Source organism: Aquarana catesbeiana, linkage group LG12 (assembly GCF_042186555.1).
Source record: "Aquarana catesbeiana isolate 2022-GZ linkage group LG12, ASM4218655v1, whole genome shotgun sequence".
In the NCBI taxonomy this organism is placed as follows: domain Eukaryota; kingdom Metazoa; phylum Chordata; class Amphibia; order Anura; family Ranidae; genus Aquarana; species Aquarana catesbeiana.
The window spans coordinates 241,579,419-241,605,282 of NC_133335.1; the positions used below are offsets into that span (position 1 = coordinate 241,579,419).

General features: G+C 42.7%; 7 non-coding genes across 7 annotated transcripts; 1 reads left to right on the forward strand and 6 right to left on the reverse strand.

Annotated features, from left to right (window-relative positions):
* Positions 1-296: 296 nt before the first annotated feature.
* On the reverse strand, positions 297-403 carry LOC141114685 (U6 spliceosomal RNA). The gene has a single exon (XR_012236961.1). It is a non-coding gene; the product is annotated as a U6 spliceosomal RNA (small nuclear RNA).
* A 3,431-nt stretch (positions 404-3,834) lies between these two features.
* Positions 3,835-3,941, reverse strand: LOC141114687 (U6 spliceosomal RNA). Its single transcript, XR_012236962.1, has one exon. It is a non-coding gene; the product is annotated as a U6 spliceosomal RNA (small nuclear RNA).
* Positions 3,942-12,812: 8,871 nt separating this feature from the next.
* Positions 12,813-12,920, reverse strand: LOC141114691 (U6 spliceosomal RNA). The gene has a single exon (XR_012236966.1). It is a non-coding gene; the product is annotated as a U6 spliceosomal RNA (small nuclear RNA).
* A 3,574-nt stretch (positions 12,921-16,494) lies between these two features.
* LOC141114688 (U6 spliceosomal RNA) lies at positions 16,495-16,601 on the reverse strand. Its single transcript, XR_012236963.1, has one exon. It is a non-coding gene; the product is annotated as a U6 spliceosomal RNA (small nuclear RNA).
* Positions 16,602-22,136: 5,535 nt separating this feature from the next.
* Positions 22,137-22,243, reverse strand: LOC141114689 (U6 spliceosomal RNA). Its single transcript, XR_012236964.1, has one exon. It is a non-coding gene; the product is annotated as a U6 spliceosomal RNA (small nuclear RNA).
* Positions 22,244-23,010: 767 nt separating this feature from the next.
* TRNAQ-CUG (transfer RNA glutamine (anticodon CUG)) lies at positions 23,011-23,082 on the forward strand. The gene has a single exon. It is a non-coding gene; the product is annotated as a tRNA-Gln (tRNA).
* A 2,416-nt stretch (positions 23,083-25,498) lies between these two features.
* TRNAQ-CUG (transfer RNA glutamine (anticodon CUG)) lies at positions 25,499-25,570 on the reverse strand. The gene has a single exon. It is a non-coding gene; the product is annotated as a tRNA-Gln (tRNA).
* Positions 25,571-25,864: the final 294 nt, after the last annotated feature.

The window sequence follows — 25,864 nt, forward strand, 5'->3', positions numbered from 1 at the left end:
CGGACATCACACAACCGTGTGGTGAACCCAGAAAAAAATATTGTTGTTATCAAGATTGTCGCTCTTTATCTGTTTATAGCGCAAAAAGTAAAAACCGCAGAGGTGATCAAATACCACCAAAAGAAGTTGTGGGAACAAAAAATGTTTATTTGTGTGCAGCGTCGCACAACTGCGCAATTGTCAGTTAAAGTGAACGCCGCGCTGATTAGCAAAAAAAATGGCCTGGTGAGGAAGGGGGGGGTGAATCTTCCGGAGGGCAAGCGGTTAAGCCCGGGCGCGCTGTGAATGCGGCGCAAGAAAATATGGAACGCTTCACGAATTTGCGTGTCATCCTTGCGCAGGGGCCATGCTAATCTTCTCTGTATCGTTCCAATTTTAGTATATGTCCTGCCGAAGCGAGGACAATCCAGAAGTGACCCTGATCGGTATATAAGGACAACCAGAGGCGGAAATGTCAGCTCATGGTGAGCCTGGTAATGATGTATTGGGGGGGGGGGGGGGGGGAATAAAGATTTAGGGATCAATGTATTGGTGGTGATAACGATTTGAGGAAATGAATATGATCAGATCAACTTCTCCTTATAACACATTCCGATGCTCCACACACAGATCAATAACCAATCATCTACAGATCAGATACAAGCAGCACATGCAAATGAGCAGAGCAGCCACAGAGGATTGTGGGTGGAGGGAGGGGCCATCCTTAGAATGTGTGTCTAATTACATTGTATCTGATTACATTGTAGCTGATTACATTGTATCTGATTACATTGTAGCTGATTACATTGTATCTGATTACATTGTAGCTGATTACATTGTAGCTGATTACATTGTATCTGAATACATTATAGTGTCAGTGTATTAGAAACTGTTGCGGGGGATGGGAGGGAGGACAAACCGCATAGAGACCTATTAGATTCGGCGGCGATCATCTTTAGCTGCTTTGTCTTTAATAGTAAAATGTTTGGAAAAAAATTGTATATAACTACCGTTTTCCCCCAAAAATAAGCCCTAGTGTGTTTATAATGAATTAGAATACCACAACGCAAACAAACCCAAATAAAGTAGATTCGAGTGCCAGTAATGGGCATAAATCTTGTAGATGATCTGGTGAGTTCAACCACTTTGGGGGTTGGGGGTTGTGGGGGACGTTACCATTTATGTGGATACCGACTTTTTTCGCAGCACTTTGGGAATTGTCAGCACAGCAGCGATTGTGAAGGAGGTTTTGCAATTGGAACTTTATTCATTCAATTTTGCACATTTATTTGAACTTTCACTGGCCGCATGCTTGCTTGTTAATTCATATTTTTTCACTGTTTCTTCTGCCTACATGATTTATGCACATTACTGGCACTCTAATCTACTATATTTGGGTTTGTTTGCACTGTGGTATATATAGTTATACACAATTTTTTTTTCCATATGTTTGATTTTTTTCACGCACAGCAGCGGCAAGTTTAATCCCAATTTCACACGTAGCGCGCGGGGGGGGGGGGGGCGATTGATTGTTTAATAGAATGTTAAACAAATAAAATGTTGTTTATTCTGCGAGGCCCCCTTTAACCCTTTCACTACCAGACCCATTTTTGAAGTTTTTTTTTTTGCATGTTTTTTTGCACACATGGTTAAAATAATATATGACATGTGACATGCAGTGGTGGCAGTAAAAGGTTTTTAAAAAATTGCTGTTATGTTAATAATGTATTTTTTTTTCATTTAATTGCTCTGATATGATGGGGGGACCTCTGATATGATGGGGGGACCTCTGATATGATGGGCGGACCTCTGATATGATGGGGGGCCTCTGATATGATGGGGGGACCTCTGATATGATGGGGGACCTCTGAAATGATGGGGGCCCCTGATATGATGGGGGGACCTCTGATATGGGGGGGCTCTGATATGATGGGGGGCCTCTGATATGATGGGGGACCTCTGATATGATGGGGGGGCCTCTGATATGATAGGGGGCCTCTGATATGATGGGGGACCTCTGATATGATGGGGGGCCTCTGATATGATGGGGGACCTCTGATATGATGGGGGACCACTGATGTGATGGGGGACCTCTGATATGATGGGGGAACCTCTGATATGATGGGGGACCACTGATGTGATGGGGGACCTCTGATATGATGGGGGACCTCTGATATGATGGGGAGACCTCTGATGTGATGGGAGGACATCTGATGTGATGGAAGGACCTCTGATGCGATAAGGGGACTTCTGATGTGATGGAAGGACCTCTGATGTGATGGAAGGACCTCTGATGTGATAAGGGGACCTATGATGTGATGGGGAGACCTCTGATGTGATGGGAGGACCTCTGATGTGATGGGGGGACCTCTGATGTGATGGAAGGACATTTTACGTGATGGAAGGACCTCTGATGTGATGGGAGGACCTCTGATGTGATGGAAGGACCTCTGATGTGATAAGGGGACCTTTGCTGTGATGGGGGGACCTCTGACGTGATGGGGGGACCTCAGATGTGATGGAAGGACATCTTACGTGATGGGGGTCCTCTGATGTTATGGGGGACCTTTCATGTTGTGGGGGACCTCTGATGTGATGGGGGACCTCTGATGTGATAGAAGGACCTCTGATGTGATGGAAGGACATCTGATGTGATGGGAGGACCTTTGATGTGATGGAAGGACATCTTACGTGATGGAGGACCTCTGATGTGATGGGGGGAACTCTGATGTGATAGGGAGACATGTGATGGTAGGACCTCTGATGTGATGGGGGGACCTCTGATGCAATGGGAGGACCTCTGATGTAATTGGAGGACCTCTGATGCGATTGGAGGACCTCTGATGTGATGGGAGGACCTCTGATGTGATGGGGGGGGGGTCCTCTGATCTGATGAGGGAACTCTGATCTGATGGGGGGGAGCTCTGATGTGATGGGATAACCTCTGATATGATGAAGGGACCTCTAATGTGATGGAAGGACCACTGATGTGATGGGGGGCTCTGATGTGAGGGTGGACATCTGATGTGATGGAGAGACCTCTGATGTAATGGGTGGACTTCGAATGTGATGGGGGGACCTCTGATGTCATGGGGGAGGGGCTCTGATGTAATGGAGAGACCTCTGATGTGATGGGGGGTGACCTCTGATCTCTTGGGAGGGCCTCTGATGTGATGGGGGGGGCGGGGGCTCTGATGTGATGGAAGGACTCCTTATGTGGTGGGAGGACCCCTGATGTGATGGAAGGACTTCTGATGTAATGGGAACCTCCAATACGTCTTTAAGGCTTCATGCACACGGCCGTACGGAACGCAGTGCCTGCGTAGTCACTCTGCAGGGACTCAGCACCCAATGAGATGAATTAGATGAGGCTGTACGCCATTGTGGGCGTATGCTTCAAACATAATTAGCGTGCATTCCGCGTGTGGTGCTTTACACAACCCCTGGCGCATAACCATGTAGAGCGGCATCGTCTAATTAATCTCAACGGGCGACGGTACACCGGGAGAGTGACGAGGCACGTTCTGCTCTCTATACGGCCGCGTGCGTGATACCAAAAACTGGTCCTACACCATTAGAATTTAGTTTCAAATTTTTCAATTTAGGAAATCAAATGCTAAAAGAAAAGGACGTTTTGAACGACATCGATCATCGAATGTACTGAGAATGTTTGTACGAACATTCGTATGAAAACCTACTAGCATATGGCCAGCTTTATGTCCCCAGTGATCTAACCGCAAGCATGAACTTTATAATAAATAAATAAATATATATATATAATTTTTTTTATTATTATTATTTAATGGTTCATAACAAGAAGGAAAAAAGTAATTGAGCACGTTTTATTTGGGGCAAGAAAATATGGAACGCTTCACGAATTTGCGTGTCATCCTTGCGCAGGGGCCATGCTAATCTTCTCTGTATCGTTCCAATTTTAGTATATGTCCTGCCGAAGCGAGGACAATCTAGAAGTGACCCTGATCGGTATATAAGGCCAACCAGAGCCGGAAATGTCAGCTCATGGTGAGCCTGGTAATAATGTATTAATGGTAATAAAGATTCCAGAATCAATGTATCTGTTAGATGCAACTGTTAAATAAGTTGCTTATAGTTTATATTGCTTTGCCAAATTATTGCTTCATATAGGAATTAAGACACAGAGTCAGAAATCCGTGTATCAGTTCTTGAGCATAATGGACTACCGCTCTTTAATCTTCCAAAGGCCTTTTATAGACAATTACACAAACAATAGCATCAGCACAACCCCCCACACAGGGCAAGGGTAAACAACAACAGGAGTCACCTGGGCTACGAACACAAGCTTCAACACCATGGCAATATAGTTACAAGAAAACAAAAACAGCTACAATTGAGTTCAACAGCCAAAAAGTTAAAAACAGATTTACACGTAGGCATCATATTAAGTGAGAACTCTAAATTAAATCCCTGACCTTATCAATTTCCCCCTTTGACATCATCCTCTCCTTCCCCCTGGGTCCTCATGAATAAGTTCTAGTCAGTTTTTCCCCAGAGTCCTTTCCCTGACCGCGAGTTGTCAGAGGGGTAGAACCCATCCCCCTAGGTATTACCAACATCTTAAAATTCAAGAAGAGGAGTTTTATAGGAGTAGGGTGATGTCAATACACATTTATCGGTATGCCCTGTCTATTCTCCTAATTTTCCTATTTATTTTCCTGTATACACATATATTCGTGATTGTAAGTGATATTAATATTAGAATAATAATTACCATTGGACTTAACAACCAGTGAAAGATATTGGTTGCTGTAGAAGACATTCCACTAAATATATCCCACCAATGTGGTGCAGTATCCTGTTGTATCTGTGAGGAAAGATGCACTAGTCTACCTTTGTCAATAATTGCGGATACGAGGTTATTCTGTAGGGTATGTTCTAGTGTTTCTATGTGTTGTCTTAACAACTCTGATTGTTCCAAAACCTGTTTTAGTGGGTCTAAAGAAATTATAAAGGGTGTAGTGTCAGTGAAATTATGTATCTCATAGACTGAAGAGAATATCTTATCGGCGTCTGGTTCAAAAAGATAGGTGTGGTTACCCCATTGTAATATTTTAATCTTTTTTATACATCCCGCAAACGGCGCCGATTTATTTAATGCTGACATGGTGCGGTTGTCATTAGTAATGATACAAATATGCTGGGGTCCTATTTCTATGAATCTATTGTTCACATTTTTTGGTGTTCTTTGCATTTTGCATATGCTAGTTTGGTATTTTAACAAGCAAGGTTCATATACTGGGGAACTTCTGCCACATACCATTCCCTTATTAGTTCCTTCACATAGAGTTAAATCATGGGTTCTGTTTCCTTTATCTACATATTTCCCATATATTTCTGGATACCAAAACTCGTCATTAATTACTAGTGGCATAACCACTATTTTACACATTTCCATTACATCTGCTACCCGATATGCTTCAAACCTTCCTACACACCATTTCTCCTCACATTCTATCTTATCCCCTTTTACTTGGAACCATACACCATCGTCAGTTAGACCTTTAAAATATTTCATCCAGGTATGATAATTTCCCAACTGAAGTTCGGTCCTGGCCCTATTTATTTGTATATGATAGGATAAGAGGTTAAAAGAGCACTGTGTGAAATTTACAAACTGTTGACTTTGATTCCACAGCTGGAGCTCTGCTCCTATAGTGTGATTTATTAACCCTCCCAAAAATTGTAATAGGGGTATTTCTTGCAGTTGGGTTTCAAAAGTGGTGGGTAACCATTTGCTTGTGATAGTCAAGCTGTCAGCTATGTGTCCCCCTGCATGCTTCCATCTGTTGTTCATTTCTTCTATCTCGACCGAGTTTAAAATTCCCATCCCTGTACCTGTCAGTCCCAATAGTGTGTCGTACCATTCTCGTTTATACCTACACTCCGGTATAGAGGGAAAGGTGATATTGAATTTTATTTTTGTTTTCTGTTGTGATGTTGATACATTTATACAAGTGTTTGGTACGGGTGTTAATATGGAAGATTCAATTGTTGGCGTTACTTCTTCCTCCATTTGTATGTGAAATCCATAGGCCTCTGCACTCCAATACCACCCATCATTTCTCTCTTCCCTCCACCAAGATGCACAGAGGAAAGTACTTGATTGATTAACGGTAATATCTGTCAGATTAAACATCCCTTCGGTTATATTCCCTCCTTCTGCCATGACTGTTAATATTTGGTACATTTGTCCCACTACCCGTTCCCGGGCTTGTTTCCATGTCTGTGAAAGGGATATTTTATGACACCTATGGTTCTTACTATTGTTAAAGGGGAAACCCATATTATCGTTCTCTGGAAAGTTACAGTTACTTCTGGGAGGGGGTCTGCCTGTATCCATGCTATACCTACATCTACATGAAACGGTCGCCTAAGTCCTTCAACAGTATAATTACCCACAGTGTAATCCTTATTTATCTCATATCCTGATACATTTGCTACTTTAGGATCATCTATACTCCATTCAAAAGTCATTGTTTCTTCTACCTCAAGTACATTAATACCAGGAGTCCATGCATATATTTGTAAAACAACAATCTTCAACAAAAAATATGTAAGTAGATATTTCATCATGTTGTTTTCTCGGGTTGTTTCTTGCAGTGTGATGCGTGTATCCAGGTAGGTTTTCCTTCCAGCTTTACTGAAGTGGCTGTGGTCAGAAGCACTTGATAAGGACCTTCAAACCTTGGCTCCAATGTCTTTCTGGTGTGTTTCTTTACATATACATAATCCCCTGGTAGCAGTGTATGTGTACCTGCTATTGAATTAGGGTCTGGAAGAGAAGAATACACACTTTTGTGGATCTTAGTTAGACGATGTTGTAATTGTATCACATATGCAGTCAAACTATCACATTGCAATTGCATACTCTGTGGAAAGTATAAACCCAATCTAGGTGCATTCCCAAAAAGTATCTCATATGGGGATAATTCTGTCTTTCCTGTTGGAGTGTACCTTATAGAGAACAAAGCCAAAGGCAGGCATTCTGGCCAAGGCTTGTTTAACTCTTGCATGGCTTTTTGTATTTTTAACTTTATTGTCCCATTTACTCTCTCCACTGATCCTGAACTCTGTGGGTGGTAAGGGGTGTGAAAACTTTGTTGAACCCCTAACATGGTCATCACATTCTGCATGATTTCTCCTGTAAAGTGTGTCCCCCTATCTGATTCTATGGTTTCAGGAAGACCAAACCTAGGTATTAACTCAGTGATCAGTTTCTTAGCTGTGGCTTTAGCTGTAGCCGATTTTACTGGATAACTTTCGGGCCAACCTGAGAATAAATTGATACACACGAGGACAAATTCAAAAGGGCCGCTCTTAGGCATTTGTATGTAATCAATCTGCAGTCTCTGGAAGGGGTATTGGGCCCGGACCTGGTGTTTTCGTGGGGTTTTTACTCTCTGTCCTGGGTTATTCAGGAGACAGATTTGGCAGGCTGCACAGTAATTTCTTGCAGTGCTACTGAATCCGGGGGCGAGCCATCCTTGGTTCACAATCCTATACATGGAATTGGAACTGACATGTGTGGGTAGGTGAACTGCCACTGCCATTGCTGGGTACAGAGAGGCAGGCAGGCATATTTTGCCTCCTTCCCTCCATACATTGTCAAGGTCTGGTGCTGCTCCCATTCTGACCCACTTATCTTTCTCGCTCTCCCCTGCTTGCTCCTGTAATTTACTCAGCTGCTGCCATGTTGGTTCTGGGATACTCACCTCTACCGCTGCTAAGGTCTCAGGGCTTCCTTCCCCTAGAGCTGCCTGTTTTGCAGTCAAATCTGCAAATGCATTTCCTTTTGCCTCAATTGTTTTTGCGCTCGTGTGTGCCGCTATCTTCATAATGGCTACTCGTTTAACCTTTTGAAGATTGTTCAGGACTCTCTTAATCCCTTCTCCATGTTTTACAGGTGTACCTGCTGCTGTCAGATAACCTCTAGCCTTCCATATGTGGCCATAATCGTGCGCTACGCCATAAGCGTAGGCAGAGTCAGTGTAAATATTCCCTTCTCGTTCTTTTAAGTATTCTAGGGCTTGTTCTAAAGCTTTTAATTCTGCTTCCTGTGCTGACATGTGGGCTGGTAAGGCCTGTGCTTCAATTACCTGCGTATCAGTCACTACAGCATACCCTGTGTGATATTTACCCTTGTCATCAGCAAACCTACTACCATCTATATACAAGGTGTGCTCAGCATTTAAAATCGGTGTATCTGTAACATGTGGGAATCCCATTGTCTCCTGTTCCATGAGCTGAAAACAATCGTGCTCATTTACTTCCTTAAACAAAAGAGTGTTTAGGTACCTCATTTCCTTTCTCACTAGTACTATTAGCACTATCATTCCCCCTTGCCAAATCTGGTGACTGAAGAGGCAAAAAGGTGGCCAAATTTAAAGTTGTACAGCGCTGAAAAGTGACATTTGGAGGTAAGAGTAAAGTACACTGTAACCTTAATTGCCTAGCCATTGAAATGTGTTTGGGCTGTACCTGAGACAAGATTGCATGTATGTCATGTGTGGTATGCACTACGACTGGATTGTCTAGAACAATTTCTGATGACTTATCTATGATAATTGACACTGCAGCTACCGCCCGTACACAAGACGGTGAACCTCTGGACACTGGATCTAATGCTGCTGAAAAGTAAGCGACTGGTCTTTGTTTTACATGTGCCTGTGTCAGAACACCTGTGGCGTGTCCAGTGATCTCAGCAATGTACAGATTAAATATCTTGGTGTAATCTGGTATACCAATAGCCGGGGCAGAAATCAACAACTTTTTCAAAGTGATAAACGACTCGTAAGCTACTTCTGTAAGCATATACGGTACAATTTTCAAACAATCGTATAATGGCTGCATCAAAGCGCTAGCATGTGGTATCCACTGTCTACAATATGACACGATACCTAAAAACATACGCAATTGTTTGAAATTCCGTGGGGGTAACATTCCCTTTATCACTTGAACCCTCTCCTCAGTGAGATGTCTTGTACCTTGTGATATACAATGTCCCAAAAAGATAACCTTTTTCCTGACACACTTGTAACTTTTTCTTATTAACCTTGCAACCTTTTTCTGCCAAAAATCGCAACAAATTAAGGGTGGTGTGCAGGCTTTCAGTCTTTCACTTATCTGTGGAATTAATCCTTCCATAAACTGTCTATTGAAGGCTCGGATCGTGACTGGCAGCTCTAAATCCATTCTCTCATCTGCCATCATACTTTCCATAGACAAGTAAAATTCTGATACAGTCTGTCCTGGCATTTGTTTCATGGGTGATATTGACCCCCTCTCTTGTTGTTTTGCCTGACAGAAAGCTTCTAATCTAACAATAAAAGGGGCCCTTGAGTCTATGTGTCTGTCTGTCTCCAGTATTGCCATCCCCCTCAGCTCGGTCTGCAGGTCAGTCATAAACTGGTTAAACAGGGTCAGAGTCATTTTATGTCTGCATAAATCCTCCCCATCCTGCCAGGTTGCTTCATGTGTATTCATTAACTGTGTCACAAATCTACAGAAAACAGCTGGCTTTACTATAATGCATGTATCAGTGCGTACGGGAGCTACAGTTTCTGAATGAAATTCTTATACTCCACAAACCTGAAAAAAAAAAAAACATTCTCTACCCTTAAGTACAGGATATATCTTGTGTGGTTTACGTTCTATGTCAGTGTATGGGGGTGGGATGGTTGAACTAAGATTATTTAAAATTTCAACATTTTTTGTTCTTCTGTCTTTCATATCCCAACCATCACAATCTGGATTATGTTTCCACCCCTCTTCTTTTTCTCTATTTGAAACCTTAATTAAGCATTGAACCTGACTCATCCATTGCTTCTCTAACACCTCTCCTTGTCTGTCCCTTTTTATTTCACTTTTTTTTTTTTTCACTATTTCACTCCATACATCCGGGTCTAAACCCGCTGCTCCTTTCACCTTAAATTTACGAAGGACATCCTTTAAGTCCCGTGCTTCATCTTCTCCACAGATGTTTTTAATTATCTGTGGCACTGTGTAATGTGCTACAATTCCCTGACGGGGTTTTGTGTTCCTCTGGCCCATTCTAACAGTCCTGCCTAGGTAGCGTGTGGGACACTTAGTGTACAATATAATGCGGCTACAACATATACAAGAATTAATAATTACTTTATATGCTAGCCCAATAGCAAACCAGCTAAGTTACACTAGTTCCTCGTTGCCTTCCTCCTAGGGTGCTAGAATTCTAGAAACCTCTCCGGAATGAGATTTCTGAAACCAAATTACTTTATATGCTAGCCCAAAAATAAATAATTACTTTATATGCTAGCCCAATAACAAACCAGAATGCGGCTACAACATATACAAAAATGCGGCTACAACATATACAAGCATTCCTTTAAGTGGCCAGGTATCCGACTAGATCTCCGGACTTTTGGAGATCTTATTCCCCCCCTCGTATCTGGGAATCCCTCTCATACACTCTTATCCCTGCTTTATGGAGCAGACAGGGCTTATACTCTCAACCCGTTTATGGTTTATGAGTTAGATGTGAGGTTAAGCATAAGCGTCAGACCCCCAAGCTCACAAGCCCTCAGGTTCCCAATCGTGTGAGGTAAGGCGCATTCTGTTGCTTAGTTCGGCAATCCCCTTCTAACTCATACCATCCTTGACAAGGCTCATTCACTTTCTCAACAAGACAGACAAGACAAACACAGATAACAAAAACAAACAAATAATTCCAGCAATATAAACTAAAATATGCAGTAATTCTAGACTCACCACTACAGAGGCTGGTGTTTTAAAACCAGGAGAACCGTAACTGACAGAACGGATAGGCACAAATCAGGGGAGCACAGAATATAAGAAAAATAAAGCTTTTTCTTACCTGCGCAGGTTTTTTTGATCTGTGATTCCCGGAATGCCTATTTCTTTTGTTCCGTCAGCGTAGCTCATCCACCTCTTGTAGTATCATCGGTGAGTTCCTCGTCCGGGCGCCAAAATGTTAGATGCAACTGTTAAATAAGTTGCTTATAGTTTATATTGCTTTGCCAAATTATTGCTTCATATAGGAATTAAGACACAGAGTCAGAAATCCGTGTATCAGTTCTTGAGCATAATGGACTACCGCTCTTTAATCTTCCAAAGGCCTTTTATAGACAATTACACAAACAATAGCATCAGCACAACCCCCCACACAGGGCAAGGGTAAACAACAACAGGAGTCACCTGGGCTACGAACACAAGCTTCAACACCATGGCAATATAGTTACAAGAAAACAAAAACAGCTACAATTGAGTTCAACAGCCAAAAAGTTAAAAACAGATTTACACGTAGGCATCATATTAAGTGAGAACTCTAAATTAAATCCCTGACCTTATCAGTATCCAAACCAATAAAAAGTCATGGAAAACAAATACAACATCAGAGTCTCCGTACAAGTTACAACACATTCCGATGCTCCATACACAGATCAATAACCAATCTTCTACAGATCAGATACCAGCAGCACATGCAAATGAGCAGAGCAGCCACAAGGGATTGTGGGAGGAGGGAGGGGCCATCCTTAGACTGTGTATCTTCTTACATTGTAACTGATTACATTGTATCAAAAGCAGTGCAAGAACTACATTTGTAAATCAGTGCCGTGCTGCAAAGTCGGCGTCGCACCGATTGGAACAGGGCCATTGCCGGCCAATAGGGTGCGACTTGTTTCCATGGCAATCGTTCAGTGTGAATGAGGCTTATACCACGTTCTCTCCTGATAAACTCTGAAGATTATTAGATAGTATCAGATTCTATTAATAACTCATCACATGTTTATGTTTATATTTAGTATCCTTTGTTTATATAATAAGAGGGATGTATATAGCGCAGTGCTGGATGTACCTGTAGGAGAGGTAAGTCGGGGTCATCGGAGGAGGTGGGACGGGAGCGCAGTGATGATTGATGGGACACGTGTACATCGCCTATGACTGATAGCATCAATGATTTATAGGAGATCTAATCTAATCTAATCAGTGACATCTCACATCCTCTGTATCATGTTAGTATCATTTTAAAAGTCATTATCAATCTTTTACAATCTCCAATTTTCATTGAAATAATCTCTGTTGATCCCGCCATGAAGGAACTCTTTTAGGCACTTCCTGTTGGAGGGTGACACCGCTCTGTCCCTGCCTGACAATTCTGTCCCTGGGTTGTCACCCTGTCACATGTGATCCCAGTGGAGACTATGAGGCTATGTTTCCACCATTGCGTCCCCAAAAATCGCACGATTTTACAGCGATTTTTGGCCGCAACTTGAGTTCTATGGACCTCAAGTCGCATCAAAGTGGGACCAAAGTAGTGCAGGGACTACTTTGAAGTCGCTGCGACTTGAAGACGCACAGATATGAACGGTACTCATTGGAAATCATGGGGTGCGACTTGTCATGTGACTTTTCAGTCCAAAGTCGCATGAAAAGTCGCACTATTGGAAACAAAGCCTGAACAGCTCAGTGTCCAGACATGGGATATAATATGTTGTATTTCTGTAATACAAATACCTTCTGGTTGTGTTGCCCCCTCCCCCCCCCCCAACCACAGCCAAATGCTGATTGCTGCGCCTGCATAATCGCTCTCCCAGAACTGTGCACGGAGAGGTGTGGCTGAGATTCCCCAGCTAGACGTCCCACCTCTGCTCTCCAAGCCCCAGGCGCAGAGTCTCACTCCTCCTGTTGCAACAATGGCGTTTGTAATACAAATATCTACTGGCTGTGTTGCCCCTCCCCCCCAACCACATCCAGGGCAAGCGGTTAAGCCCGGGCGCGCTGTGAATGCGGCGCAAGAAAATATGGAACACTTCACGAATTTGCGTGTCATCCTTGCGCAGGGGCCATGCTAATCTTCTCTGTATCAGTTCCAATTTTAGTATATGTCCTGCCGAAGCGAGGACAATCCAAAGGTGACCCTGATCGGTATATAAGGCCAACCAGAGCCGCAAATGTCAGCTCATGGTGAGCCTGGTAATGATGTATTGGGGGGGGGGGGGTGGGGGGAATAAAGATTTAGGGATCAATGTATTGGTGGTGATAACGATTTGAGGAAATGAATATGATCAGATCAACTTCTCCTTATAACACATTCCGATGCTCCACACACAGATCAATAACCAATCATCTACAGATCAGATACAAGCAGCACATGCAAATGAGCAGAGCAGCCACAGAGGATTGTGGGTGGAGGGAGGGGCCATCCTTAGAATGTGTGTCTAATTACATTGTATCTGATTACATTGTAGCTGATTACATTGTATCTGATTACATTGTATCTGATTACATTGTAGCTGATTACATTGTATCTGATTACATTGTAGCTGAATACATTATAGTGTCAGTGTATTAGAAGCTGTTGCGGGGGATGGGAGGGAGGACAAACCGCATAGAGACCTATTAGATTCGGTGGCGATCATCTTTAGCTGCTTTGTCTTTAATAGTAAATGTTTGGAAAAAAATTGTATATAACTACCGTTTTCCCCCAAAAATAAGCCCTAGTGTGTTTTTAATGAATTAGACCTGCGCTTATTTTCGGGGGAAACGCGGTATATATACCACAACGCAATCAAACCCAAATAAAGTAGATTCGAGTGCCAGTAATGGGCATAAATCATGTAGATGATCTGGTGAGTTCAACCACTTTGGGGGTTGTGGGGGTTGTGGGGGACGTTACCATTTATGTGGATACCGACTTTTTTCGCAGCACTTTGGGAATTGTCAGCACAGCAGCGATTGTGAAGGAGGTTTTGCAATTGGAACTTTATTCATTCAATTTTGCACATTTATTTGAACTTTCACTGGCCGCATGCTTGCTTGTTAATTCATATTTTTTCACTGTTTCTTCTGCCTACATGATTTATGCACATTACTGGCACTCTAATCTACTATATTTGGGTTTGTTTGCACTGTGGTATATATAGTTATACACAATTTTTTTTTCCATATGTTTGATTTTTTTCACGCACAGCAGCGGCAAGTTTAATCCCAATTTCACACGTAGCGCGCGGGGGGGGGGGGGGCGATTGATTGTTTAATAGAATGTTAAACAAATAAAATGTTGTTTATTCTGCGAGGCCCCCTTTAACCCTTTCACTACCAGACCCATTTTTGAAGTTTTTTTTTTTGCATGTTTTTTTTGCACACATGGTTAAAATAATATATGACATGTGACATGCAGTGGTGGCAGTAAAAGGTTTTTAAAAAATTGCTGTTATGTTAATAATGTATTTTTTTTTCATTTAATTGCTCTGATATGATATGATGGGGGGACCTCTGATATGATGGGGGGACCTCTGATATGATGGGGGGACCTCTGATATGGGGGGGGACCTCTGATATGATGGGGGGACCTCTGATATGGGGGGGCCTCTGATATGATGGGGGGCCTCTGATATGATGGGGGGACCTCTGATATGATGGGGGGGCCTCTGATATGATAGGGGGCCTCTGATATGATGGGGGGACCTCTGATATGATGGGGGACCTCTGATATGATGGGGGACCTCTGATATGATGGGGGGACCTCTGATATGGGGGGGCCTCTGATATGATGGGGGGCCTCTGATATGATGGGGGGACCTCTGATATGATGGGGGGGCCTCTGATATGATAGGGGGCCTCTGATATGATGGGGGACCTCTGATATGATGGGGGACCTCTGATATGATGGGGGGCCTCTGATATGATGGGGGACCACTGATGTGATGGGGGACCTCTGATATGATGGGGGAACCTCTGATATGATGGGGGACCACTGATGTGATGGGGGACCTCTGATATGATGGGGGACCTCTGATATGATGGGGAGACCTCTGATGTGATGGGAGGACATCTGATGTGATGGAAGGACCTCTGATGTGATAAGGGGACCTCTAATGTGATGGAAGGACCTCTGATGTGATGGAAGGACCTCTGATGTGATAAGGGGACCTATGATGTGATGGGGAGACCTCTGATGTGATGGGAGGACCTCTGATGTGATGGGGGGACCTCTGATGTGATGGAAGGACATCTTACGTGATGGAAGGACCTCTGATGTGATGGGGGGACCTCTGATGTGATGGAAGGACCTCTGATGTGATAAGGGGACCTTTGCTGTGATGGGGGGACATCTGACGTGATGGGGGGACCTCAGATGTGATGGAAGGACATCTTACGTGATGGGGGTCCTCTGATGTTATGGGGGGACCTTTCATGTTGTGGGGGACCTCTGATGTGATGGGGGACCTCTGATGTGATAGAAGGACCTCTGATGTGATGGAAGGACCTCTGATGTGATGGAAGGACATCTGATGTGATGGGAGGACCTTTGATGTGATGGAAGGACATCTTACGTGATGGAGGACCTCTGATGTGATGGGGGAACTCTGATGTGATAGGGAGACATGTGATGGTAGGACCTCTGATGTGATGGGGGGACCTCTGATGTGATGGGGGGACCTCTGATGCGATTGGAGGACCTCTGATGTGATGGGAGGACCTCTGATGTGATGGGGGGGGGGCCTCTGATCTGATGAGGGAACTCTGATCTGATGGGGGGGAGCTCTGATGTGATGGGATAACCTCTGATATGATGGAGGGACCTCTAATGTGATGGAAGGACCACTGATGTGATGGGGGGCTCTGATGTGAGGGTGGACATCTGATGTGATGGAGAGACCTCTGATGTAATGGGTGGACTTCGAATGTGATGGGGGGACCTCTGATGTCATGGGGGAGGGGCTCTGATGTAATGGAGAGACCTCTGATGTGATGGGGGGGTGACCTCTGATCTCTTGGGAGGGCCTCTGATGTGATGGGGGGGGGGGGGGCGGGGGCTCTGATGTGATGGAAGGACCCCTTATGTGGTGGGAGGACCCCTGATGTGATGGAAGGACTTCTGATGTAATGGGAACCTCCAATACGTCTTTAAGGCTTCATGCACACGGCCGTACGGAACGCAGAGCCTGCGTAGTCACTCTGCAGGGACTCAGCACCCAATGAGATGAATTAGATGAGGCTGTACGCCATTATGCTTCAAACATAATTAGCGTGCATTCCGCGTGTGGTGCTTTACACAACCCCTGGCGCATAACCATGTAGAGCGGCATCGTCTAATTAATCTCAACGGGCGACGGTACACCGGGAGAGTGACGAGGCACGTTCTGCTCTCTATACGGCCGCGTGCGTGATACCAAAAACTGGTCCTACACCATTAGAATTTAGTTTCAAATTTTTCAATTTAGGAAATCAAATGCTAAAAGAAAAGGAAGTTTTGAATGACATCGATCATCGAATGTACTGAGAATGTTTGTACGAACATTCGTATGAAAACCTACTAGCATATGGCCAGCTTTATGTCCCCAGCGATCTAACCGCAAGCATGAACTTTATAATAAATAAATAAATATATATATATAATTTTTTTTTTTATTATTATTTAATGGTTCATAACAAGAAGGAAAAAAGTAATTGAGCACGTTTTATTTGGGGCAAGAAAATATGGAACGCTTCACGAATTTGCGTGTCATCCTTGCGCAGGGGCCATGCTAATCTTCTCTGTATCGTTCCAATTTTAGTATATGTCCTGCCGAAGCGAGGACAATGTAAAGAAGATCCTGAGAGTTATATAAACTCCCCAAGTACTGAACTGACCACCTTAGGGAGAGTGTTAAATATTGATACTTTAATTTATATATTCCAAACTAATTCTATGAATTACTTTTCTTCTTGATAAATAATGTCTGTAAATTGAAAAGTTGATTTAAATAAAGGAAATAAGCAGCATAAAGTATATTTTGAAGCAAAGCACCGCATGCAAATCACCAACTCTGTCGGGAAGCATTGTGGGAGTGCAGATCCCGCCCACCAAACGTCAATGAATAGCTGCATACCGATACAGAAACGAGTTACCTAGAAACCAAATAGTCCAGAGAGTTAATGTGTAGCAGAGTGGCGCAGCGGAAGCGTGCTGGGCCCATAACCCAGAGGTCGATGGATCGAAACCATCCTCTGCTAGGTGCATTTTTTTTCTTTTGTTATTAAAAAAGATAATTTTTTTTAAATATAAACTCTGTTGTGTACTTTTTTTTCTTTTGTAATTAAAAAAGATACATTTTTTTTATATAAACTCTGTTTATTGGAGGCTTTTTAAGAAAATAAAAATACATTTTATTCCATTTGTTTTCTAATAGTATTTTTAACCCATTTAATTTATTTTTAAAGTAAGGCATTATTGAAACCTCCCTATCATGAGAGTATTTGCATTCATATCTTCTGTACAAAAACAATTAGTAGTTATTTTCATTTAGCAAAAAAATAAAAAAAATAGAACACTCATGGGCATGTATCAGTGGTCACAATACCGAGATACTGGTGTTTGCTGTACTTCCTGAATGTGATGACATCATCCAGTAAGCCTCGCCCCTACACGTTTTATCCCAGAGTCATGTGACCTCCTCAGTGGGAATCGGGGAGTGACGTGACCCTGCCCAGGCCAATTTTTGGCTTTGTGCACTGTTGCACTTTGAATGACAATTGCGCAGTCATGCAATACAGTACCCATATGACATTTTTATCATTTTTGTCACACGAATAGAGCTTTCTTTTTGTGGTATTTAACCACTACTGGGTTTTTTTGTTTTTTGTCAAACGAAAAAGATAAATATTTTTGAAAAAAATAAGTTTTTCTTAGTTTCTGTTATAAAATTTTGCAAATAAGACATTTTTTTTCCTTCACTGATGTGCGCTGATGAAGCTGCACTGATGGGTACTGGTGAGGCGGCACTGGTGAATAGACACTGATGGGCACTGATGAGGAGGCACTAATAGGCGGAGCTGTGTACTGATAGGTGGCACTGATGAGACTGCACTGATGAGACTGCACTGGTGAGGTGGCACTGAAGGGCACTCATGGGGCGGCACTAAAGGTGGCACTGATGAATAGACACGGTCGAGGCGGCACTGATGAATAGACACTGCTGGGTACTGAGGCGATATTGATGAATAGACACGGTCCAGGTGGCACTGATGAGGCGGCACTGATGAATAGACACTGATGAGCACTGAAAGGCGCGACTGATCAAAAGACAAGGTCGAGGCGGCACTGATGGGCACTGATGAGGCGGCACTGAAGAATAGACACCGATGGGCACTGATAGGCGGCACTGATGAATAGACACGGTCAAGGCGGCACTGATGGGCACTGAGAGGCGGCACTAAAGGGGACACTGAGGGACACTAAAAGATGACAATGATGAGGAGGCACTGATAGGCAGCACTGATAGGCAGCACCGATGAGGAGGCACTGATGGGCACTGATTGGCGCTGCACTGATGAATAGACACGGGTGAGGCGGCACTAATGGGGACTGATAGGCGGCACTAAAGGTGGCACTGAGGGACACTGATAGATGGCACTGATGAGGCGGCACTGATGGGCACTGATTGGCACTGTTGGGGCTGCACTGATGATCAGTGCCCTGATTATGAGTGTAAAAGGATCCTGCCACAATTTCCGGTTTACAGCTCTCCTCTCCTCGCACTGTGACAGCGCGTGAGAAGAGGAAAGTCGATAACCATCAATTGTGCTTACACGTGATCAGCTATGATTGGACACAACTAATCACATGGTAAATGGCCCCCGTGTTTGGCCCTTTACCTCGATCTGTGATCAACTGTGTCCAAAGGACACAGTGATCACAGGGCGCACCGACTGCGCGCCACAGTAGATGCGGGCAAGGCGTGGTTCTGGGGGGGGGATGTCCATGGACGCCCACGCAGAACTGAATCACCACATTGTAGCCATCTTTTGGCTATAGCAAGGTCGGGATGTGGCTAAGTATACAGACGATTGTATCTTGGTGTATGTGAGCACCTGAGTACATTTATAATGTGGGAAGAAGCGAATAAAATGTGGCTGAGTGGGGGAGGAGAGGAAAGAAAGTGCTCGAGAGGTCATCTTAAAGGAGAAGTGTTTGCAATATTCAGGCGGACCCCTGTTTGTGGCTGGATGCACAAAGAGGTGCAATATCAACAGAAGACCACCAGGGGAGCCTTGCAGTGTATTGCATGTCAATTTAAAGAGGACATGAGCCTATTTTGACCGTACATAACTTAGGTCAATGATCCCAGGTGAGGGAACAACTGGTGAAGGTGAAGGCACGGCTGGTGAAGGTGAGGGCACGGCTGGTGAAGGTGAAGGCATGGCTGGTGGAGGTGAGGGCATGGCTGGTGGAGGTGAGGGCACGGCTGGTGGAGGTGAAGGCACGGCTGGTGAAGGTGAGGGCACGGCTGGTGGAGGTGAAGGCACGGCTGGTGAAGGTGAAGGCATGGCTGGTGGAGGTGAGGGCATGGCTGGTGGAGGTGAGGGCACGGCTGGTGGAGGTGAAGGCACGGCTGGTGAAGGTGAGGGCACGGCTGGTGGAGGTGAAGGCACGGCTGGTGGAGGTGAAGGCACGGCTGGTGGCAAGAGAAATATAGCAAAGGTTTCACATGTGGAAGAATACAGGACTGTTGTATTTCATCCAGAGATTTTACTTCACTCTATTATATTAATTTTTTTTATATATATACAGTATAAACAATAGAGTGTAAAATTAGAGCTACACCATTTAGTAGAAACCACATTACACATGTGCCCGGAAATTTACACAACACTGTTCATGCGCAGAGCTACTTACATCACACCGTGCATGTGCAAAGCCATCTACATCACACTGTGCATGCGCAGAGATACTTACATCACACTGTGCATGTGCAAAGCTACCTACATCACATTGTGCATGTGCAAGGGTACCTACATCACACCGTGCATGCGCAGAGATACTTACATCACACCGTGCATGTGCAAAGCCATCTACATCACACTGTGCATGCGCAGAGATACTTACATCACACTGTGCATGTGCAAAGCTACCTACATCACATTGTGCATGTGCAAGGGTACCTACATCACACCGTGCATGCGCAGAGATACTTACATCACACCGTGCATGCGCAAAGCTAACTACATCACACTGTGCACACACAAAGCTACTTACATCGTGCTGTGCATGTGCAAAGCTAACTACATCCCACTGTGTACCTGCAAATCTACCTACATTACACTGTGCATGCGCAAAGCCATCTACATCACACTGTGCATGCACATGGCAATCCACAATACACATGTGCTGGGTAATCTAAGCAACACTGCACATGCAGCAGGTCATCTATACCCTACTGTACAAGTGCTGCACCATCTATACCACACTGCACATGCATGGCGCACCATCAGAGTGCCATCCGCAAATACCAGTAAAAGACAGGAGACCCCCTGATGATGTAACAGAGAGGTCTCTACACTGCAGCCCAGGGGCTGGATGCGACCCTCTATATTGTAAAGTGTTGCGCAAACTGTTGGTGCTATATAAATCCTGTATAATAATCAGGGCTTTTCTCAGAGAATAGGTGCAGGAACCCCTCCCTTCTGAGTCACCACTTGTCTCCGCCCCCTACCCACCTCAGAGGACCGTCCCTTGTCTCTGCTCCTACCCACCACAGAGGAACGTCCCTTGTCTCCGCCCCCTGCCCACCTCAGAGGACCGTCCCTTGTCTCCGCCCGCTACCCACCTCAGAGGACCGTCCCTTGTCTCCGCCCCTACCCACCTCAGAGGACCGTCCCTTGTCTCCACCCCCTACCCACCTCAGAGGACCGTCCCTTGTCTCCACCCCTACCCACCTCAGAGGACCATCCTTTGTCTCCACCCCCTACCCACCTCAGAGGACTGTCCCTTGTCTCCGCCCCCTAGCCACTTCAGAGACTGTCCCTTGTCTCCACCCATACCCACCTCAGAGGACCAACCCTTGTCTCCGCCCCCTACCCACCTCAGAGGTTAATCCTTTGTCTCTGCCCCCTAGCCACCTCAGAGGACCATCCCTTGTCTCCGCCCCCTACCCACCTCAGAGGACCGTCCCTGGTCTCCACCCCCTACCCACCTCTGAGCATCATCCCTTGGTTCCACCCCCAACCCAACATCCAGTACCGCCCCTTTTAGAGAGTACAAAACCAAGTATCATTTTGTAATCATTTGTATGGAATTTGTTAATAACAAGAAAAGCAGTAAAATAGATCCCCTGCAGCCAGCAACAACAGATCCTCCCCCCCACAACAATGGACTCCACTCCAGCAACAACAGATCCCCCCAATAATGGACTCCACCCCAGCAACAATAGATCCCCTGCAGCAACAATAGACCCCACCCCAGTAACAATAGATCCTGGACTGCGATATTGCCGTGGACAGATCGCACACTAACTGACATATTTGACACTTTTTTGGGGACCAGTGACACTAATACAGTGCTAAAAATATGCACTGTCACTGTACTATTGACACTGGCAGGAAAGGGGGTTAACATCAGGGGTGATTAAAGTGTTAAATTTGTCTTTAGGGGGTGCTTCCTAACTGTTGGGGGGATGGTCTGACTGGGGGAAGACAGAGATAGGTGTTCCTGCTTAGCAGGAACACCGATCTCTATCTACTCCCCTGTCAGAACGGTGATCTACCTTGCTTACATAGGACAGACCGTCGTTCTGCCTCTCTCAGGAACGATCACGGGTGGCCAGCGGACATCGGGTGATTGGCTCCCCCTCTATCCAATCAGCGCGCAATCGCTCCTCCGGCAGGTGCGCGTGGGGGGCGCTACCCAGTGGCTGTTGCATGAGATGACATACAGGTACGTGATTCCGTGCAATAGAGCCGACCTGCCGCAGTACATGTAAAAAAACACGCCTGCGCTATTTTTTCACATTTTCTGTGCATAGGGAAGCCCATTGAAATTAGTGGGCTGACCTAAATGCGCCGTACGTGAATGCGCACACTTGGGCGCACCTTTTGGTGTAAGGGAGTCCTTATCGTATTGTTCCTTCATTCCCTTTTTTTGTTTTCCTGAATCAAGGAGCTGCGTGGGGGGGGGGGGGGACGCACTTGGGCATCCTCCCCCTCCTCATTGTCAGCGGACCTTTTCTTAAGACCGGCCGTATAGAAGAGCTTGCCGAAAAAGTACAACTGAATCGCCAATCTAACCGCAATATGTAACTACATGGCAACAGTACACAACAAGAGTTAAAAGCTTCACTACTCTATAGTGGGTGCAAGAAAATATGGAACGCTTCACGAATTTGCGTGTCATCCTTGCGCAGGGGCCATGCTAATCTTCTCTGTATCGTTCCAATTTTAGTATATGTCCTGCCGAAGCGAGGACAATCCAAAGGTGAGCCTGATCAGTATATAAACCCTCCATGAGTTACAAATGCCACATTATGGAGAGCAACATTTTCTTTTTATATTACAAATTTCTTAAAATACATATTCCAGAATAATTCTATGTTATCCTCCTCCTAACAAAGAATGTTTGTTTGTTAAATATCACATTTTCTACAAAGAATATTTGAGCATTTTAAAGGGAAAATCAGTATGCAAATCAATGGAGCTGCCAGGAGCACAGACCCCGCCCACCAGGCAATAGGAAGTCTTTATAGAGCAGCTGCAGCTACTTTGGGATTTGTTGGAGATGGTTGATGAGCCGCTTGTATTGTTTGTGCGTTTATTATTGTCTGTGTTTTTATTGTGTGTTTGTAGCTTTATTTTCTGTTTAAGTTTTAAAGTATTATTTACGTTTCATTGTATTATTTAAGTTTTTAAGTATTATGAGTTTAAGTTTTATCTTATGTGCCTGTATTATATTTATTTGTATATTTTGTTTTTTTAAATCGTTAATTCTTCCCAATTTGTGATTTTATATTGAATGGCCAGGGATGTGTTCTAGATCTGCTGTTGATGATACTTGTATAAGATGCGGGAAACGAGATGCACAGAAGCAGAGCAATTTCACGTCACACAGCTGATGTGTGTTGTGAAATCGCCAAAATGTTAAATTATAGCAAAGGTGTTTATTAAATCGTGTTTCTCTGAAGTCTATGGCTGCCTGGTCACATTCATAAGCAGTACTTCCAGCTCCTGACATCAACTGGTTCCATGGTGTAATGGTTAGCACTCTGGACTCTGAATCCAGCGATCCGAGTTCAAATCTCGGTGGGACCTACTCTTTTTTTTTTTTTCTTTCAATACTGGTTTTGGCTAGCACATTTTATTTATTTATTGGTTGCTCAGCCTATTTTTGTTCTTTTAAAATATTTAATGTTTTCTGTTTTTGTTGTTTTATTTCTATTACTGTATTTGTTGTAATTGTGTATTCTTTTTAATAATAATAATAATAGTAATCATTTATTATTATCACATGTGTTGTCTGCATCAGTAAAAATAAAAATACTTTTTGCTTGTGTCAACAAATGACAGCCCCAGACCTCAATTATTGTATTGCATTGTATGTGTTTGTGATCTTTCTTGTATGTATTATTATTATATAAAAATATATTAATAATAATTCATATAATTTATTATTATCACATGACCTTTGTTGTCTGCATCATTTTGCGCTATAAAAATCCTATATTATAATAATAATAATAATTACCAATAAAAATACTTTTTTTGCTTGTGTCAACCAATGACAGCTCCAGACCTCAATTATTGTATTGTATTTATTGTATGTGTTTGTATCTTTCTTGTATGTATGTATGTATGCATTATTATCATTATTATTAGTATATAAAAATATATTAATAATAATTCATATAATTTATTATTATCACATGACCTTTGTTGTCTGCATCAGTTAGCGCTATGAAAATCCTATATTATAATAATAATAATTACCAATAAAAATACTTTTTTTGCTTGTGTCAACCAATGACAGCTCCAGACCTCAATTATTGTATTGTTTATATTGTGTGTTTGTATCTTTCTTGTATGTATGTATGCATTATTATCAGTATATAAAAATATATTAATAATAATTCATATAATTTATTATTATCACATGACCTTTGTTGTCTGCATCAGTTAGCGCTATGAAAATCCTATATTATAATAATAATAATTACCAATAAAAATACTTTTTTGCTTGTGTCAACCAATAACAGCCCCAGACCTCAATTATTGTATTGTATTTGTTGTATGTGTTTGTATTGTGTGTTTGTATCTTTCTTGTATGTATGTATGTATTATTATTATTAGTAGTAGTATACAAAAATATATTAATAATAATTAATATAATTTATTATTAACACATGAGCTGTGTTGTCTGCATAGTATATATCAAAATTCTATAATAATAATAATAATAATAATCAGTAAAAATAAAAATAATTTTTTGCTTGTATCAACAAATGACAGCCCCAGACCTCAATTATTGTATTGTATTGTATGTGTTTGTGATCTTTCTTGTATGTATTATTATTATATAAAAATATATTAATAATAATAAATATAATTTATTATTATCACATGACCTGTGTTGTCTGCATCACTTAGTGCTATAAAAATCCTATATAATAATAATGATAATCAGTAAAAATAAAAATACTTTTTTGCTTGTGTGAACCAATGACAGCCCCAGACCTCAATTATTGTATTGTATCTTTCTTGTATATGTTATTATATTTTTCTTATTTGATATAATAATTGTAATGATATTTATTAATAATAATAATTTATTATAAATATTATATTTCATTTTTCTTATTTTATATAATAATAATAACACATACAAGAAAGATATGATACAATAATATAATTGAGGTCTGAGGCTGCCATTGGTTGACACAAGCAAAAAAGTATTTTTACTTTTACTGATTATTATTATTATTATCACATGACCTGTGCTGTCATGCATCAGTAAAAATATCTTTTTGCTTGTGTCAAATATTGACAGCCTTAAACCGTGGTTAAAGTGATATTAAAGGCAAATTTAAAAAAAGGTTATACTTACCTGCTCTGTGCAATGACATTACACAGAACGGTCCCTTACCTCCTCTTCTGGAGTCCCTCACTGGTTCTGTCTGCTTCTCCCTGCTACATAGTGCCCCCTCAGCAAGCCGTGCACTATGGGGGGGGGTTTGCGTTGGACTGTGTGCGTCCATAGATATATACAGCACCTGTAAGCCTTGTCCCCGCTACCGCCTCACAGGAGTGTGACTGACAGCATCAGGAGCCTACGGCTTCCACAGCTCTCAGTGCCTCCTATGCAGCTGGGACAGCACGGGATCGGTGAGAGGAGGCAGGTAAATGTTAGATGGGGGGGGGGGGGGGGGGAGTTAGTGGGGCTTTTTTTTTATCTGAATGCAAGGTAAGAGACAGTTTGAGCTTATTTATAACCACATTAATAAAAAAATTTCCCTGTATTGGCATCTGTTGGACAGTTTTTTTTTTTTTTTTTTTTTTTTTAGTTTGTCATTGATACAATCAAAAAAGGATTTTTATTTTAATTTTAATTTTTACTGATCCAGACAACACAGATTATGTAATAATAATATATCTATATATGTAATGTGTGTAAAATTATAAAAAAAACAGACATAAAAGATGTAATTAAAATTAAAAGAATTTGAAAAAGACTAGGTCCCACCGAGATTTGAACTCGGATCGCTGGATTCAGAGTCCAGAGTGCTAACCATTACACCATGGAACCAGTTGATGTCAGGCCCAGGAAATGCTGTTTATAAATGTAACCAGTACAGTTATAAAATTCAGCGTAATATGGAATAAATGGAATATTATAAAATATGAACCTTAGTTATAATTCAACTTGGCTATAATAAATAATGCCTTCAGTTTTATTTTATTTTATTTTTTTATTGGAAACTATTGCAATGGCTTTACCTAAACAAAAGAAAAATATATTACGCGTTGCAGAAGATTAAAAGTTGCACTTCTGGGGTTGGTTCGCATTAGCGGCGCTCTCTGAAGATCGCTCTTTGACAGG